Here is a 19,382-nt window from a genome sequence, read left to right on the forward strand (position 1 = left end):
AGGGTGAAGTGTCCTGCCCAAGGACACAACACCAGTGTGCAGCTGCAGGAGCTGGGATTCAAACCCCTGACCTTCTTAACATGAGACGACCTGCTCTACCACCTGCACCACCGACTGTAATACCAGAAGTTTAGAAGTGTAAGTACGTAAGTAAGTTATACTGTATTAATCTCTGTAGAGAAATCTCGGTAGAGAAATTAGTTCTCTGCATTTGACCCATCCTCAGTGTCGCATGGGGCAACCTGTAGGAGCAGTGAGCTGCCAGCATGGGCCGGCGCTCGGGGACCCATCTCCATGATGTTGAGCCAGGCTGGTGGCCAGCCAGGACACCAGGTCAGAGGGGGGTTAACACCAGCCCCCACAATGGAGATTGGGTGCAAAGCCCCAATAAGTGCCATCACGCTGAACGAGGCAGCGACTAATCTGAAAACTAAGATAATGGCAAAAATGTCCAGCAGGCAACCCCGAAGCCAATTACAGAGGCTAAGAGAAGTACTGTCAGAAAGTCTCCTAGAAGATGTGAATGCAGCTCTGAGAGCAGTTCCTACATCAACCATCACTGAAACCAATAAGCTGATATACTCCACAGCAGCAGTGATCCGAGAGACGCTTGGCTATCGTAAGAGCAACCATGAGATGAAATACCCACCATGGAAAAGAAGGCTGGAGGAAAACATCAAGGAGCACGGAGAGTAGTGAGTCAATTGACAGAGGCCTTGAAAGGTGCAATGAAAAAGCAAGTACCCAAAAGGTAGTCAGATGCCCATACCTGAAGCATTGGAAACCAAAAGTCTTTCCCTAACAAAGGCTCCAAGCCTTGGCCAGCCGCCTAAAGAGGTACACGAGAGACAACAAAGCCAGACGAGTAAATCGTCTGTTCACATATGGGAGAAGGAGGCAGCACACAACAGAATGCACAGTGGCTGGTGGCTCTGAGAGAGGACCACAGCAACCTCCCTGAACAGAATCCAGTTACCATCACAGTGGCAGACATCCAAGAAAGAGCTTCAGGTATGAAAAATTGGACAGCACCAGGCCCTGACATGATGCACGCCTACTGGATTAAGAAACTCACAGCACTCCATGAGCGCTTGGCAGCACAAATGAACCAGCTGCTGAGGGATGGGAATCACCCTGAATGGTGAACCGAAGGGCGCACAATCCTGATCCTGAAGGATCCCTCAAAGGGTACAGTCCCATCCAACTATCGGCCAATAACCTGCCTCTCCACAACATGGAAGCTCATGTCCGGCACCATAGCGGCTAAGATAAGCAGGCACATGGATCAATAAATGAGCACAGCTCAGAAGGGAATCGGTAAAGATACCAGAGGTGCCAAACACCAGCTCCTGGTAGACAGAACAGTCGCTCGAGACTGCAGAACCCAACACACTAACCTGAGCACTGCCTGGATTGATTACAAGAAAGCCTACGACTCAATGCCACATACTTGGATCATTGAATGCCTGGAGCTATACAACATCAACAGGACTCTAAGAGCCTTCATTGCAAACTCGATGAGGTTGTGGAAAACCACCCTTGAAGCCAATGGCAAGCCACTTGCACAAGTCTCCATCAAATGTGGCATATTCCAAGGAGACGCCCTGTCCCCACTGCTGTTCTGCATAGGTCTGAACCCCCTCAGCCAAATAATCAACAAAACTGGCTATGGATACCGACTCAGGAACGGGGCCACCATCAGTCACCTCCTCTACATGGATGACATCAAGCTGTATGCTAAGAATGAGCGAGACATCGACTCACTGATCCATACCACCCGGATATACAGTGCAGACATTGGGATGTCATTCGGACTAGAGAAGTGTGGTCGGATGGTGACTAAGAGAGGGAAGGTAGTCCACACAGAAGGGGTCTCACTCCCAGAAGGAACAATAGCAGACATTGAGGACAGTTACAAGTACCTCGGAATCCCACAAGCAAATGGCAACCTCGAAGAGGTGACAAGGAAAGCGGCTACGGCCAAATACCTCCAACGAGCAAGGCAGGTCTTAAGAAGCAGCTCAATGGCAAGAACAAGTCCCGGGCAATAAACAGCTACGCCCTGCCAGTAATCAGATACCCTGCAGGAATAATAAGCTGCCAAAGGATGAGAAACAGACCACAGATGTGACGCGAAAGCTCCTAACCATGCACGGAGGGTTCCACCCCAAATCCAGCACCCTGAGACTGTATGCTCGCCGTAAGGAAGGAGGCCGAGGACTAGTGAGTGTGAGAGCCACTATCCAGGATGAAACATCCAAGATCCATAAGTACATCAAGGACAAGGCTCCGACAGATGACGTGCTCAGGGAATGTCTCAGACAATGGGGAACAGAAGATGGGGTGCTGGAGGTTCCTTCATGGGAGGACAAGCCCCTACACGGCATGTACCACAGAGGCTCATCATGGCTGCACAGGAGCAGGCCTTGAGCACCAGAGCAATAGAGGCCCAGATCTACCACACCAGACAAGACCCCAGGTGTAGACTATGCAAAGAGGCCAATGAGACAGTCCAGCTTTACAGAACTGCAGGGTGTAAGATGCTGCAGGGAAAGCTTACATGGAACGCCATAACCAAGTGGCTGGTATAGTGTACAGGAACATCTGTGCAGAGTATGGGCTGGAAACCCTAAGGTCAAAATGGGAAACACCTCCAAAGGTGGTCGAGAATGACCGAGCCAAGATCCTGTGGGACTTCCAGATACAGACGGACAGAATGGTAATGAACCAACCAGACATTGTGGTGGTGACAAAGAGCAGAGGAAAGCCGTTGTGATCGACATAGCAATACCAAGACTTCAACATCAGGAAAAAGGAACACAAGAAACTAGAGAAATACCAGGGGCTCAGAGAAGAGCTGGAGAAAACCTGGAGGGTGAAGGCATCAGTGGTACCCGTGGTCGTTGGGGCACTCGGGGCAGTGACCCCCAAACTGGAGGAGTGGCTCCAGCAGATCCCAGGAAATACATCAGACATCTTGTTCCAGAAAAGTGCAGTTCTAGGAACAGCAAAGATACTGCGCAGAACCCTCAAGCTCCCAGGCCGACGGTAGACGACCCGAGCAGGAGGAAGAAAAGACTGACGCGGAGGGTGAGGAAGAGTTTTTTTTAAATATTTTTTTATATACATCACCAGAATCACTCCCATCTCACTCCCGTCTCACTCCCGTCTCACTCCCGTCTCACCGTTGGTTTGGATCAGTCCGGGCTCCAGTTTGGTGATGAGGTCGTCTTTGACTCCGGACAGCTGGAACACACAGCTGTACCGTCCCCAGTCTCCGGGGGGGACAGAGGACAGGTCCAGGGACACGCTGCTCTGGAAGGTCCCGTCGTGGTTGGGCAGGATCTCTCCCTGGTCCTCCTGCAGCTCCTCTCCATCTTTAGCCCAGAACAGCACGGCTTTGTCGGGGTAGAAGCCTGAGGCGAAGCAGGTGACCGGGGACGAGGACGACTTCTGCAGGAGCGACACCAGGGGGAGCTCTGAGGGACAGGACAGGAGGTTTATATCAGAGGGAGTAAGATATCAGACAGTTATTATTAAGAAGCCTCAGTATGACACAGGATCACTGAGATTTACTCATTTATTACATCCATCCATCCAATTTCTGGTGACACCAGGCCAGCTCGGAGACATAGTCCCACCAGCTTGCACTGGGTCCACGAGGCCTCTTCCCACTAGGACATGCCTGATCCTCATCCCGGCCGCTTCACACTCGGCTGCAAACCGCCCCAGAGCAGCTGAAGGTCCTGGTTTGTTGAAGCCAACAGAACAACATCGTCTGCAAACAGCAGAGATGAGATCCTGAGGCTGCCAAACCGGACACCCTCCGGCCCCTGGCTGCACCTAGAAATTCTGTCCATAAAGGATAAGAACAGAACCGGTGACAAAGGGCAGCCCTGAGGAGATCAACACGCACCGGGAACAGGTCTGACTTACTGCCGGCAATGAACCAAGCTCCTGCTGATGTACTAATAGTGCGTGATCAGACGGGGCAGACCTTATGGAAGAAACTCTAAAGAAAGTCTGATCCTTTCAGATTCTCTTTAAACTTCTTTTCACTAAACTTTTATGGTTTTATCCAACTGTATGTTTTTTTATTTGAATGCAGACTTTTATGTGGTGTTTTCTTAAGAAATGAATTTTGATAATCCTCTGTTCATCATGTTTAAGCTGAGAGACGTTTACCTTTCCTCTTCAGAGTCTTCTCTCCGTATTTCACAAATTTCTTGAGATATTCAGTGTAGCTGTTTTCGAGCCTGTTTTTCCATTGAGCAGCTTCTCCGAGCCTCTGCTTCATCGGTTTTGTGACAAAGACCTGTTGTTTCAAGACAAAGGTCTGTCTCTCCCAGTCCAACTCGATAAACTCTTCTCCGTCAAAAGCAATCTGAAGATATCCTCTGACCTGACCGGTCTCCTCGTCCCAGTCACAGCCCAGGATGGACTGAAGGACGTGTGGACCTAAAGAGAGACTCAGAGTGTCATCATTATCACAGTCACAGTTTGTCACAAAAGCTTCATGTGAATCGTCATCAGGGAAACTCTCATCAGTTTTAGTGTTTTCAACCCATGGTCTTTATTGGACAGAAGAGTCGCAGTGTGACATTGAGGCGAAGAGTGAGGAGAGACATTCAGCAAAATATCTGAGCATAGAGATGCACGTGTGCTGTGACCAAACCCCTCAGCCATCCTGCAGCACTTTTTAAATGCTTTTCATTAACTTTTCTTTATTATTTTATTTTTTAAGTAAGGGATAATGTATAGAACGCTGGTCATTATTGGACCCCGACGCGAAGCGGAGGTCCGGTTATTATACGGCCATTTCCAACTGAACACACACAACATAAACTTCATACACGTTTATGAAGGCTGAAAGGTTTATTTAATGACTTCCGCGGCAAATAGTTCCCAAAAGTTTACGCGTTGCTTTGCAACATTTGGCTAGGTTAGTACCAGCAAGGCTAGTAGCTAGCAAAGCTACGTAGTTGAAGGTGCAGTTGGAAGCATGGTGGTGAATCTCTGGGCAAGTTGAAAGTCAGACTCACGCTAACTTCTCTCACAGTGACGGGACAGATAGTGTCGCTACTACGTACGCGCGGAGTGATATGAAAGCACCAACTCCGTTGCCATTGGCAGCGGTCATTATTTTTTTCAGAGGTCCTTTATCAGAAAATAATGACCGGTAGAACGTTGGAAAATCCCATTCAAATCAATGGAGCTTCTACTTACGTTGTGAAGAGCCGTATAATAATGATTATTATTAACTATTACATCATCCTAATGTGTTTCCGTAAATCAAACTAAAAAGTTATTCAGTTAAATTTAAAATTCAGGACTTCCGGGTTATGGCTGCTTGGTAAGAGGTCGCACTGTGAGTGACTTGCAACTATATCCTTCAAATTTATCCTTAGCTTTTTACCAGCTGTCATTTTTGTTTTTAGTATTTTTTTGTTCATCATGCCACCACCTAAAAGTGCCACACCTGTCATGATTTGTCTTTTGTTCCTCTGTTTTGGTATGTTTTGTCTTTGGTCTTGTCCTGTGTTTTATTTTGACATGTGTTCTGTCCTTGTGATTTTGCTTTACTTCCCTCATTACCTGCCTGCCCCGCCCTGATGTGTTTCACCTGTGCCCCGTTTCCTCTTGTATTTATACCCCTGTGTTTCCCTTGTCCTTTGTCGCGTCATTGTCTTTGTCAGCCCCGGTTTTTGGTTATGTCTGGATTTTGTTATTTTGGTTTTTGTCAGTTTCTTGTTTCTTGATTTTTGCACATATTAAATCTAGTTCCGTTGCAGTCTGCATTTTGGGTTTTCTTTTCTTCACTCCACCACAACCATGACAGAATGACGCGACCACTTCCACACCCAGCGGACTGCCCTTTGGCAGCTGAGGACCCCGTTCCCCTCGTTCCTGCCCTGAGCCACCGCCAGACTCCTTCCTTCGTTCGAGGTGGGCCCCTTCTGTTCCTGAGCCACCGCTGGACATTGTTCTCCGTCCAGGGTGGGCTCTTCTTGTCCTGGGGCCACCATCGAACTGGAACCTCGGTCTGGGGTGGCCTCCTGTTCATGTCCTAGGTCCACTGCGGGACATTGTTCTTCGTCCTGGGTGGGCCCTTCCTGCTCCTATCCCTCTACGTCACCCATTGTCTCTCAGCTGCCTCCAGTGCCTGCACCTATCCCCGAACCACCGCCAGACAACACTCTCCGTCTGGGGTGGGCGCCATCCGTCCCTGCACCACTGCCGGACACCGACCTCCGTTCTCTATGGGCCCCTTCTGTCCTGGAACCACCGCTGGACACCAGTTTCCGTTCGGGGTGGGTTCCTTTTGTCCTGGGGCCCCCGTCAGACCGAGACCTCTGTCTGGAGTGGGCTCTTTTTGTTCCTGTCCCTGCTACATGCCTGATGTCCTACAGACCTGCCTCAACCGCCATGGCCCTCAGTAGGCCTTCCGACCAGAGCAATATCCTGGACCTTCTAGTGTCCCTCCGGACTTTCATTCTGCCAGCTCCCTCTCACTGCTTTGGCCTCGTTTCCTCCCGGTCCTCCGTGTCCCTCCTGTTGTGTGACTCCGTTCCCTCCTCCGGACCCCCTCCACCCTCCCGGGGCTGTTGCCATCATGGGACGTCTGGGAGCCGTCCCTTGGTGGGGGGGTACTGTCATGATTTGTCTTTTGTTCCTCTGTTTTGGTATGTTTTGTCTTTGGTCTTGTCCTGTGTTTTATTTTGACATGTGTTCTGTCCTTGTGATTTTGCTTTACTTCCCTCATTACCTGCCTGCCCCGCCCTGATGTGTTTCACCTGTGCCCCGTTTCCTCTTGTATTTATACCCCTGTGTTTCCCTTGTCCTTTGTCGCGTCATTGTCTTTGTCAGCCCCGGTTTTTGGTTATGTCTGGATTTTGTTATTTTGGTTTTTGTCAGTTTCTTGTTTCTTGATTTTTGCACATATTAAATCTAGTTCCGTTGCAGTCTGCATTTTGGGTTTTCTTTTCTTCACTCCACCACAACCATGACAACACCAGCAAAGTGCAAATGGTGCTAGTGTTGCTTCAGCTAATGCTAATGTTGCTACAGCTAATGTTTATGTTGCTTCAGCTAATGCTAATGTTGCTACAGCTAATGTTTATGTTGCTGCAGCTAATGCTAATGTTGCTACAGCTAATGCTAATGTTGCTACAGCTAATGCTGATGTTGCCACAGCTAATGTTTATGTTGCTACAGCTAATGTTTATGTTGCTACAGTTAATGCTGATGTTGCTACAGCTAATGCAAATGTTGCTACAGCTAATGTTTATGTTGCCACAGCTAATGTTTATGTTGCTACAGCTAATGTTTGTGTTGCTACAGCTAATGTTTGTGTTGCTACAGCTAATGCCGGTGTTACTACAGCTAATGTTGGTGTTGCTACAGCTAATGTTTGTGTTGCTACAGCTAATGCTGGTGTTGCTACAGCTAATGTTTGTGTTGCTACAGCTAATGTTTGTGTTGCTACAGCTAATGTTTGTGTTGCTACAGCTAATGTTTGTGTTGCTACAGCTAATGCTAATGTTGCTACAGCTAATGTTTATGTTGCTGCAGCTAATGCTAATGTTGCTACAGCTAATGCTGATGTTGCTACAGCTAATGCTGATGTTGCCACAGCTAATGTTTATGTTGCTACAGCTAATGTTTATGTTGCTACAGTTAATGCTGATGTTGCTACAGCTAATGCAAATGTTGCTACAGCTAATGTTTATGTTGCCACAGCTAATGTTTATGTTGCTACAGCTAATGTTTGTGTTGCTACAGCTAATGTTTGTGTTGCTACAGCTAATGCCGGTGTTACTACAGCTAATGTTGGTGTTGCTACAGCTAATGTTTGTGTTGCTACAGCTAATGCTGGTGTTGCTACAGCTAATGTTTGTGTTGCTACAGCTAATGTTTGTGTTGCTACAGCTAATGTTTGTGTTGCTACAGCTAATGTTTGTGTTGCTACAGCTAATGTTTGTGTTGCTACAGCTAATGTTTGTGTTGCTACAGCTAATGTTTGTGTTGCTACAGCTAATGTTTATGTTGCTACAGCTAATGTTTATGTTGCTACAGCTATTGTTTGTGTTGCTACAGCTAATGTTTATGTTGCTACAGCTAATGTCTGTGTTGCTACAGCTAATGTTTGTGTTGCTACAGCTAATGCTGATGTTTCTACAGCTAATGTTTGTGTTGCTACAGCGAATGATTATGTTTGTACAGCTAATGCTAGTGTTGCTACAGCTAATGTTTATGTTGCTACAGCTAATGTTTATGTTGCTACAGCTAATGTTTATGTTGCTACAGCTAATGTTTATGTTGCTACAGCTAATGTTTATGTTGCTACAGCTAATGTTTATGTTGCTACAGCTAATGTTTATGTTGCTACAGCTAATGTTTATGTTGCTACAGCTAATGTTTATGTTGCTACAGCTAATGTTTATGTTGCTACAGCTAATGTTTATGTTGCTACAGCTAATGTTTATGTTGCTGCAGCTAATGCAAATGTTGCTACAGCTAATGTCTAAGTTGCTACAGCTAATGTCTATGTTGCCGCAGCTAATGCTTATGTTGCCGCAGCTAATGCTGGTGTTGCTACAGCTAATGTTTGTGTTGCTACAGCTAATGCTAATGTTGCTACAGCTAATGATTATGTTGGTTCAGCTAATGCTAATGTTGCTACAGCTAATGCTGATGTTGCTACAGCTAATGCTGATGTTTCTACAGCTAATGTTTGTGTTGCTACAGCTAATGTTTGTGTTGCTACAGCTAATGCTAATGTTGCCACAGCTAATGCTAATGTTGCTACAGCTAATGCTGATGTTGCTACAGTTAATATTTTAATATTGTTTTATTTTTGACTTGGAGAAGTCAGCTCATGAAGTGGGAAATATTTTGCAGACTTTTGGTCATTTCTCTGGATACAAAGTCAACCAGAAGAAAAACTTCCTTTTTTTCTGAACAAAAACAGCCCTGCTATCCAATTACCAATTATGAGCCTCTAGTTCAAAAGGTTTTAGAATCATTAGAAACATGTGACTCGATGCCAATTGTTTAAAAAAATATATAAAAATGTTGAATCTTCCAAAGTTTCTTTATCTTTTTCAATCTATTCCCCGACATATTCCTGCCTCTTTGTTTTCACCATTAAATAAAATCTTCACCAGATTCATATGGAATAATAAACGCCTTTCTCTTCTACATTTCCCTTTCGACCGAGGGGGGCTTAGACTACCCAGCATGAAGCTGTACTACTGGGCAGCTCAATTAAGTGCCGATACTTCCAATTTTTCACGTATGGTTGTTCTTTCTTGGATACAAATTGAAAACAACACAATAGAGTGGCCATTAAAATCCTATATTTACTCAACTGAAACTAAACAGCTGCTAGAAAATACAAAAAAACCCCATTTAAACCTGCACACGGATATGGGCTTTAAAGTAAATGTGTGTGTAAAATAGGGGATTTGTACAATGATGGAGTTCTAATGTCTTTTGAACAGTCGACAAACAAATACGACTTAGAAACATTTTTTAAGTATCTTCAGGTCAGAAGTTTTGTTTATTGAAGTGGACTGTGCCCCCGCTGTCCACTACAGAGAATATGGCTGTTTCTCCTCTCCTTTCACCACTGCACTGTTTTAGAGAAGCATCATTTACTCAATTTTGATCACTTCATTTATTTTCAATATGGCTGCCTTGTATATAAAGTATTGCATGGACTTTCTCCACCTCCATTGCAGGATTTCATCAAACCAAAGTCTGTTAGTGGGATCACGGGCACCAGGGCATCAGCTCCAGGAGACTGAGGTTCCACACAGGAGAACCTCCTCTGGACAGACTGTGCTCTCTGTGAGGTTCCACACAGGAGAACCTCCTCTGGACAGACTGTGCTCTCTTTGAGGCTCCACACAGGAGAACCTCCTCTGGACAGACTGTGCTCTCTGTGAGGTTCCACACAGGAGAACCTCCTCTGGACAGACTGTGCTCTCTGTGAGGTTCCACACAGGAGAACCTCCTCTGGACAGACTGTGCTCTCTGTGAGGTTCCACACAGGAGAACCTCCTCTGGACAGACTGTGCTCTCTGTGAGGTTCCACACAGGAGAACCTCCTCTGGACAGACTGTGCTCTCTGTAAAAGGCACCAAGTACTGGAATAGTCTCGCTTTATCAGTCAGAGAGACTCCAACTCTGGCCACTTTTAAAGCACGTTTTAAACTGTGGCTAAAGGAAAACCAGGCCTGTGAACACTTTTAGTTGCTCCTGCATTTATTGTTGTCACATTTTGTTAATTGTAAATTGTAAATTGTGTATGTGCTGCCTGCCTCGGGACCACAGATGGAAACTAGCATCCCTGCTATAATCTGGCATATTTACAGAGCTCATGTGCAACTGTTCATTAATATGCATTGTCCCTATCAAATAAATAAATAAATAAATAAAATAAACCATCGTCACAGTCGGGGCTTCGTGTCGGGGTCCGGTTCGCCCTGTCGGTTCTTATTTTCCCAATAATGATCAGCGTTTATACATTATCTCTTACTTAAAGCCCTTTCTAAAAGACTTTGATTTGTAGAAAATAACTTTGTAGTAATTGAGTGAAGGGTGGGCTTTAGGGTGGGGGGAGGGATTTAATTTCATATTATTGTATTTGTGTATGTGTGTCTTTTATATGTTTTGCTCTTAAATTGAAAATTAAACATATTTGTGAAAAAAAAAGTCAAAGTTCAGACTGACCTCCGGTCTTGTTCAGAAGCTGCTTTATCATTTCAATGTCGGCTTTGGCCATCTGCTCATATTTGAAATAGAGCTGAGTGTAGGTCTGCCAGTACTGAGGCTCGTCCTCGGTCAGTCTGTTCATCCACTCCTGTTTGGGCACCATCCTCTTCGTGTCACTGTCATAATGAGTGATCTCCAGGTTGTTCAGTAAACCCACTGACACGTACTGAGGGAAACCTGAGAGCTGAGATGAAGCCGTCGCCAAAAATTTCAAAGTGTGATTCACTGAAAGAAGAAGAAAATCACATTTTAGATCTGGAGGATCTATTTATTCAGTTTGGACCTTGTTCCTGTTGTCGACAGTTGAATGGCACCTGGACCTTTCATAAATCCTCAGATTTTAAATCTCACTGTAAAACAGGAACAAAGTCACATATCTGTGACGTCAGCGTTTCAAGAAAAGTTCAGTTTGACATTTTTACTGCATTTCACAATTTTGGACTTGTGGTCGACATAGCAATACCAAGACTTCAACATCAGGAAAAAGGAACACGAGAAACTAGAGAAATACCAGGGGCTCAGAGAAGAGCTGGAGAAAACCTGGAGGGTGAAGCATCAGTGGTGCCCGTGGTCGTTGGGGCACTCGGGGCAGTGACCCCCAAACTGGAGGAGTGGCTCCAGCAGATCCCAGGAAATACATCAGACATCTCGGTCCAGAAAAGTGCAGTTCTAGGAACAGCAAAGATACTGCGCAGAACCCTCAAGCTCCCAGGCCAACGGTAGAGTATGTATGTATGTATGTATGTATGTATGTATGTATGTATGTGTATATATATATATATATATATATACTGCTCACAAAAACTTAGGTCAGTCAGCTCCTGGACAGTCTGTGGTGCGACGCGTTGTTGATGGATGGACCGAGACATGATGTCCCAGATGTGCTCTATTGGATTTAAGTCTGGGGAACGGGCAGGCCAGTCCAGAACATCAATACCTTCATCATGCAGGACCTGCTGACACACTCTTGCCACATGTGGCCTGGCATTATCAGGCATCAGAAGGAACCCAGGGCCCACAGCACCAGCATATGGTCTTACAATAGGTCTGAGGATCTCATCCCGGTCCCCAATGCCAGTCAGGGAACCTCTGGCTCGCACATGGAGGGCTGTGCGGCCCTCCAATGAAATGCCTCCCCAGACCATCACTGACCCACCACCAAACCAGTCATGCTGGATGATGTTGCAGCAGCAGAACGTTCTCCAGGGCGTCTCCAGACTCTGTCACATCTGTCACATGTGCTCAGGGTGAACCTGCTCTCATCCGCTGGGTTGTTGACCTCGGTCGGCCCCCCCCAGGTCTCCTGGTGGACTGGCCTGTCTCCTGGTATCTCCTCCATGCTCTGGACACTGCGCTGGGAGACACAGCAAACCTTCTTGCCACAGCACAAATGGACGTGCCATTTTGGATGAGCATCACTCCCTGAGCAGCTTCTGTGGGCTGTAGATGCTCCTCATGATGCCTCTAGTGGTGAGAACACTGGACAAATGCAAAAGTGTTCCAAAAATACGGTACAAAGGATGAAGACAGGGAAATGGTCTGTGGTCACCACCTGCAAAACCATTCCTCTTTTGGAGTGATCTTGCTAATTGCCTCTCATTTCCACCTGTGTCTGTTTCATTTCCACAACACCAAGTGAAACTGCTTCACAATAAGCGTGGCTTCCTAACTGGACAGTCTGATATCCCAGAAATTTGACTGACTTGGAGTTACATTGTGTTTTTTGAGTGTGCCCTAAGTTTTTGTGAGCAGTGTTTATATATATACAAACTTAACTGTCCTGCACGCACATAGACAACAGGCCCAACTACTTCTTATAACCATAAGTTCCTGGTGTGATTCATCCCTGGGTCACAGACAGGTCACAGTCTGCACTGAAACTATGCAAAGACTTCAAACGATTTTGTCTGGATGTGAAACAACATTTCCTGGGAACAACAACTAAATGTGACATCTGAGAGGGTATAGACGATAGAGGAACAAGTTTTCTGGACTGAGATGTCTGATGTATTTCCTAGGATATATATATATATAATCAAAAATCTCATTTCACAAGGACCAAAACAACAATGAATGACTTGTATACACAGTTAACAGAGTCTGTTTCAGTGACGCATCTCTAATAACAATAATGACGAGATCGAAAAGAAAACATTTGTCAAAGTGATTGAAATGAGCAAAGTAATATAAAGCTCAGTCTGTAAAGAGGAGATAAACATCACAGATTGATAGAAACAGAGACTAAACAGATGTAAAGATACTGACTGGATGAAGCTCCGTTTATCACGAGTCCCAACAGGAAAACAACACAAATCTTCATGATGTAAAATCCTCCAAACGTCTCAGAGAACAGAGAGATTCCTCCAAACGTCTCAGAGAACAGAGAGATTCCTCCAAACGTCTCAGAGAACAGAGAGATTCCTCCAAACGTCTCAGAGAACAGAGAGATTCCTCCAAACGTCTCAGGGAACAGAGAGATTCCTCCAAACGTCTCAGAGAACAGAGAGATTCCTCCAAACGTCTCAGGGAACAGAGAGATTCCTCCAAACGTCTCAGACACAGACGGGGTTTTATATCAGACTCTTTCCTCAAACCCGGTTTGACGACTTCTCCGTAACAGACAGTAACCGGTCCAACCAAGCCTGGGTTAATAAATCCATCTGCCTCTTGGAGACCTGGACCTGGACCTGGACCTGGACCTGGACCTGGACCTGGACCTGGACCTGGACCTGGACCTGGACCTGAGAAACGACGGCTGAAACACTAGTCCGAATGTTTTTAATTCAGCACATACTTGAGATGTTTCCTCTGCCTCGCCCTCTCAGACTCTCAGTGTTCCAGCTTAAGAGCCGCCCGGGGGGGTTTTCCCTTTCTATTAATACATTCAGATTCAAAGCAGGAAATAACACCTGTAACACCATGACTGTAGATCTAGTCAAAGATAAAGTATTTGTGACAGTCAATCGTGCCAGGCTCTGTTTGTTTTTCGGTGGTTTTTAAGAAGTGTCCCCTCCAAGACAACTTCAGCAACGAATCACAAACTCAAACTGAGACACCGGACACTCCCATCAGTGCATTTACCGGGCAGGACTGTAGAAAAGACATGTTCGAATGTAGAGGGGGGGTCATGATTTAACTGGAACTGCTTTCTCAGGAAGTGTCTTTCACCGTGATGCGATCGATGGTCCTCCCTCCTCCTTTGATGATTTAACAGATGATGTTAAAGCCGTTTAGCACGAGCAAGCAAACACCACCTGGCCCAAATGATCACATCCATCAGGATCACCTCACATCTCCATCAGGATCACCTCACATCTCCATCAGGATCACCTCACATCTCCATCAGGATCACCTCACATCTCCACCAGGATTACCTCACATCTCCACCAGGATTACCTCACATCTCCACCAGGATCACCTCACATCTCCATCAGGATCACCTCACATCTCCATCAGGATCACCTCACATCTCCACCAGGATCACCTCACATCTCCACCAGGATCACCTGACATCTCCACCAGGATCACCTCACATCTCCACCAGGATCACCTCACATCTCCATTAGGATCACCTCACATCTCCATCAGGATCACCTCACATCTCCACCAGGATCACCTCACATCTCCACCAGGATCACCTCACATCTCCATCAGGATCACCTCACATCTCCACCAGGATCACCTCACATCTCCACCAGGATCACCTCACATCTCCACCAGGATCACCTCACATCTCCATCAGGATCACCTCACATCTCCACCAGGATCACCTCACATCTCCACCAGGATCACCTCACACTGCCAAACATTATGGACTTGATCTTTGAGAACGAACCCGACCGAATTACAAAAACATATAATCCTGTCACGACCTCACCCTTGTCAAATCTTAAACCTCAGACAAACTCCAGCTAAAGGAAAGATGAAGTCACGGTGAAGAGTTTGGGTCTGTAGTAGACAGCAGATACTACAGATCACTGCTGTAATAAGAGTGTGAACAGCAGGGGGCGCTGGAGCTGCTCTCCTTCAGGTCAGAGTCAGAGCTGCTCATTCCTGAGGAGACACACAGAGGAGATGGTGAGACACTTTTAAACTCGTGATAATAAGACGCGAACGATCCGACAGTATCTGTATCTGCTGAAGGAAACCATTCAGAAGCTTTTCTAAACTTTAACACGAAGGCGCTGGAACAGTTCCATGTACTTTACTCTCTCCCGGAGTGTTTGAAGTATCAGTACTTTTATTCTGGAGTCAAACAAGTGCGGAAAGATTCATCTGTTTCTTTTCTCTGCTTTGATTCTTTAACGTTCAACATCAGTTCTTCTTTTAGAACAAACTGTTTTAACCCAAAATAATCCATCGAGTCAAAGAAGAAACATTGAATCATTTACTTACCGTAGAGTTTTGTTCTGTTCACGGATTCCTCTCTGAGTGAAGAGCTCCTCCTCAGACCGGATCCCCCTGGAACAGCAGCCAGTCCAAAGCACAGACCGACGCTCTGAGGCTGATGGTGAAACAGTCAGATCTTAAAGAGTCTCCAATCAGCTTTTACTTTGCTCTAAACAAAATCTCCAACTGGAAATCTACTCATCGTCTGTAATTCTGGAGTAAATCTACAAATGTTGATTCTGATCTTCATTGAAACGGATCTGACGTTCACGTTTCTGAAGATCATCCGCACTTATGGAGACGATGATGGAAATAATTCAGACTGAAGGGAGTTTGTTTGTTTGTAGACTTTATTGTTGCTTTACTAAAGGGAGGACGATCACTGTGTTATTATAATGATAAAGACGATAAAGGTGAAAATGTAAATACATCTACTCACTGGCCGTAACCCCTTAACCCCCACCTGAACCGAGCATGTTTTCTCCAGTTTGGCTTTACCCAGTCCAAAAGCTTCTGGAAAAAAGCTGTGGAAATAGCGACAAAACTGAGACAAAAGCAATGATGGAAATGTGACAAAAAAAATCTATAAAAAATTGACCAAAAAATTACAAAATGTTACAAAAAAATGACAAAATTTGATAAAAAATTGACGAAAAAATAAAAAAAAATGTGACAAAAAAATAAAAAAAAATAAGACAAACCTGCAGCTAGCTAGCTCAACCAGCTCGACTGTTTATGGAAACAGCTGCGGTGGAGTCGCTCACACCTGGGCCCCCCCAACTGAAACTTTTATGTTTGACTTTACTAATCCAGACAAATATGCTTCAATGCAGGATCATTTTATGTACGTCTGAAAATGATGAATAGCCTTAACCGTTTCCAATAGAAATGTAAAGCTCATATGTTATTAACAGTAGCTAACCTAGCTGCTCACGCTCCTCTACAAACATTTAGCAAACACAAAATCCATCTCATACGTTCCTGTCAGTCACTAATTACGCCTTTATCTGATTTAGCTGTGTCATGCGTTGCTATGGCGACGCCCACAGCGGAGTGATATCCCAGTGATTTAACTACCGGACTACGTGTGCGGTTATACCAAATAATGCACCAGCCAATCAGGATCCAGTATTCACCCAGACCATGGTGTAAGTAAGGGATAATGTATAGAACGCTGGTCATTATCAGGAAAATAAGCACCTTCAGGGTGAACCGTGTTTCGGTGCTTTTTTTCCCGATAATGACCAGTGTTCTATACATTATCCGCTTATTATTCGGCCATTTGCCAACTGAACACACACAACATAAACTTCGTACACTTTTATGAAGGCCGAAATGTTTATTTAATGACTTCCGCGACAAATAGTTCCCAAAAGTTTGCGCGTTGCTCTGCAACGTTTGGCTAGGCTAGAAGCAGCAAGGCTAGCAGCTAGCCTAGCTACTTAGCTGAAGGCGCAGTTGGAGGAGGTGGTGAATCTCTGGGTAAGTTGAAAGTCAGACTCACGTTAACTTCACGAGCGATTCCCCGACTTCTCTCTCAGTGACGGGACAGATAGTGTCGCTACTACGTACGTGCGGAGTGATATGAAAGCACCAACTCCGTTGCCAGTGGCAGCGTCATTATTTTTTTCAGACGTCCTTTATCAGAAAATAATGAGCGGTAGAACGTTGGGAAATCCCATTCAAATCAACGGAGCTTCTACTTACGTTATGAAGAGCCGTATAATAAATTTATTTAATTGTTGTTGCTTTGGTTTTCTTCATTTGATAGTTTTTCTATTTGCTTTTGTTATGATTGAAGAAAAAACAAGACTGCAGACCTAAACCTTTAAGCACCCGTGCACTGAGGGAAAATAAAGTACAAATGAAAGGTGGGCCTGGTGACCTGGCCAAAGGGAAGAAACAGGTGCCAAACTCGACACAACAGGGAACCATCATTTTCAGAGTTCATTTGTTCAGACACGAGGATCAGAGATGTTGAAATCTTCACCTTTACATAATAATAATGCATCGGTTTATACAGCACTTTTCTGGACACTCAAAGACGCTTTACATTGTGTTACTCATTCACTCCATACTTTTCATGCATTTTATGTTATACAAAGTGCAGATTTACAGATTTACAGGACCGTCAATCTTTTATCACATTTTTGTAATTTTGTTTTTCAATTTTTTGTCATTTTTTTCGTAAATTTTTTATCAAATTTTTGTCACATTATGTCACATTTGTGTCATTTTTTTGTCAAATTTTTTATTACGTTTTTGTCACATTTTTGTCACATTTTTGACTCCATTGTTCTGCTGGGGGACTTCAACGCCCACGTGGGTAACGACAGTGAGACCTGGGAGGGAATGATTGGGAAGAACGGCCTCCCCGATCTGAACCCGAGTGGTGTTCTGTTATTGGACTTCTGTGCTAGTCACAGTTTGTCCATAACGAACACCATGTTCGAGCACAAGGGTGTCCATAAGTGCACGTGGCACCAGGACACCCTAGGCAGGAGGTCGATGATCGACTTTGTAGTTGTGTCGTCTGACCTCCGGCCACGTGTCTCGGACACTCGGGTGAAGAGAGGGGCTGAGCTGTCAACTGATCACCACCTGGTGGTGAGCTGGATCCGCTGGCAGGGGAGGAAGCCGGTCAGACCTGGCAGGCCCAAGCGTGTTGTGAGGGTCTGCTGGGAACGTCTGGTGGATCCCTCTGTCAGTGGGGTCTTCAGCTCCCACCTCCGGAAGAGCTTCACCCAGATTCCGGGGGAGGCGGGGGACATGGAGTCAGAGTGGACCCTGTTCTCCTCCTCCATTGTTGATGCGGCTGCTCGTAGTTGTGGCCGTAAGGTCTCTGGTGCCTGTCGCGGCGGCAATCCCCGAACCCGGTGGTGGCGCCCGGAAGTAAGGGATGCCGTCAAGCTGAAGAAGGAGTCCTACCTGGGCTTGTTGGCTTGTGGGACTCCTGAGGCAGCTGAGAGGTACCGGCAGGCCAAGCGTGCTGCAGCTCGTGCGGTCGCAGAGGCAAAAACTCGTGTCTGGGGGGAGTTCGGGGAGGCCACGGAGGAAGACTATCGGTCGGCCTCGAAGAGATTCTGGCAAACCGTCCGGCGCCTCAGGAGGGGGAAGCAGTGCTTCACCAGCACTGTGTACAGTGCGGGTGGGGGGCTGCTGACCTCGACTGGGGATGTCGTCGGGCGGTGGAAGGAGTACTTCGAGGACCTCCTCAATCCCGTCGTCACGTCTTCCAATGAGGAAGCAGAGGCTGGGGACTCGGAGGTGGGCTCGCTCATCACCGGGGCTGAAGTCACCAAGGTGGTGAGAAAGCTCCTCTGTGGCTCCGGGGGTGGATGAAATTCGTCCTGAGTACCTTAAGTCTCTGGATGTTGTAGGGCTGTCTTGGCTGACACGTCTCTGCAACATCGCGTGGCGGTCGGGGACAGTGCCGATTTCTTGTCAATTCCTTGTCAATTTCTTGTGACATTTTTGTGACATTTTTCCCACTTTTTCACAAATTTTTCATCACTTTTTTGTCACATTTTGTCACATTTTTGTCTTTTTTTGGGTCATTTTTTCAATCCAATTTTTGTCATTTTTTGGTCACATTTTTGTCATTTTTTTGTGACATTTTTGTGACATTTTTGCCACTTTTTCATCAATTTTTCGTCACTTTTTTGTCCTTTTTTTTGGTCATTTTTGTAATAACATTTTTCTCATTTTTTTGTCACATTTTGTCACATTTTTGTCCATTTTTTGCCAATTCCTTGTAACATTTTTGCCACTTTTTCATCAATTTTTCATCACTTTTTCATCACTGTTTTCTCACTTTTTTGTCACATTTCCATCATTGTTTTCATCTCCGTTTTGTTGCCACTTTCACACCTTTTTCCCAGAAGCTTTTGGACTGGGGTAAAGCCAAACTGGAGAAAAAGTGCTCGCTTCAGGTGGGAGTTAAGGGGTTAAAGAGTCTAGACGCAAGTTGGAATCAACAACGTTTTGAGTGACAGTGCAGGATTTCAGAGGCAGTTGTGGTGAACAGGTCGGACCTCACGAGGACATGTAGGCTGGGGAGGAAAATACATAATTTTAACAGTTTTTAACTCCGTATAGTCCCTTTAAATCAGATTTTGCGTATATGGAATAAAAACACAGGTGAAACTCGAATTCGAATATCGTTATAAAGGTGCATTCATTTCTGCTATTCAACTTAAACAGTGAAACTAATA

The sequence above is a fragment of the Gobius niger genome (genome assembly GCF_951799975.1).
Source record: "Gobius niger genome assembly, chromosome: 22".
NCBI lineage: Eukaryota > Metazoa > Chordata > Actinopteri > Gobiiformes > Gobiidae > Gobius > Gobius niger.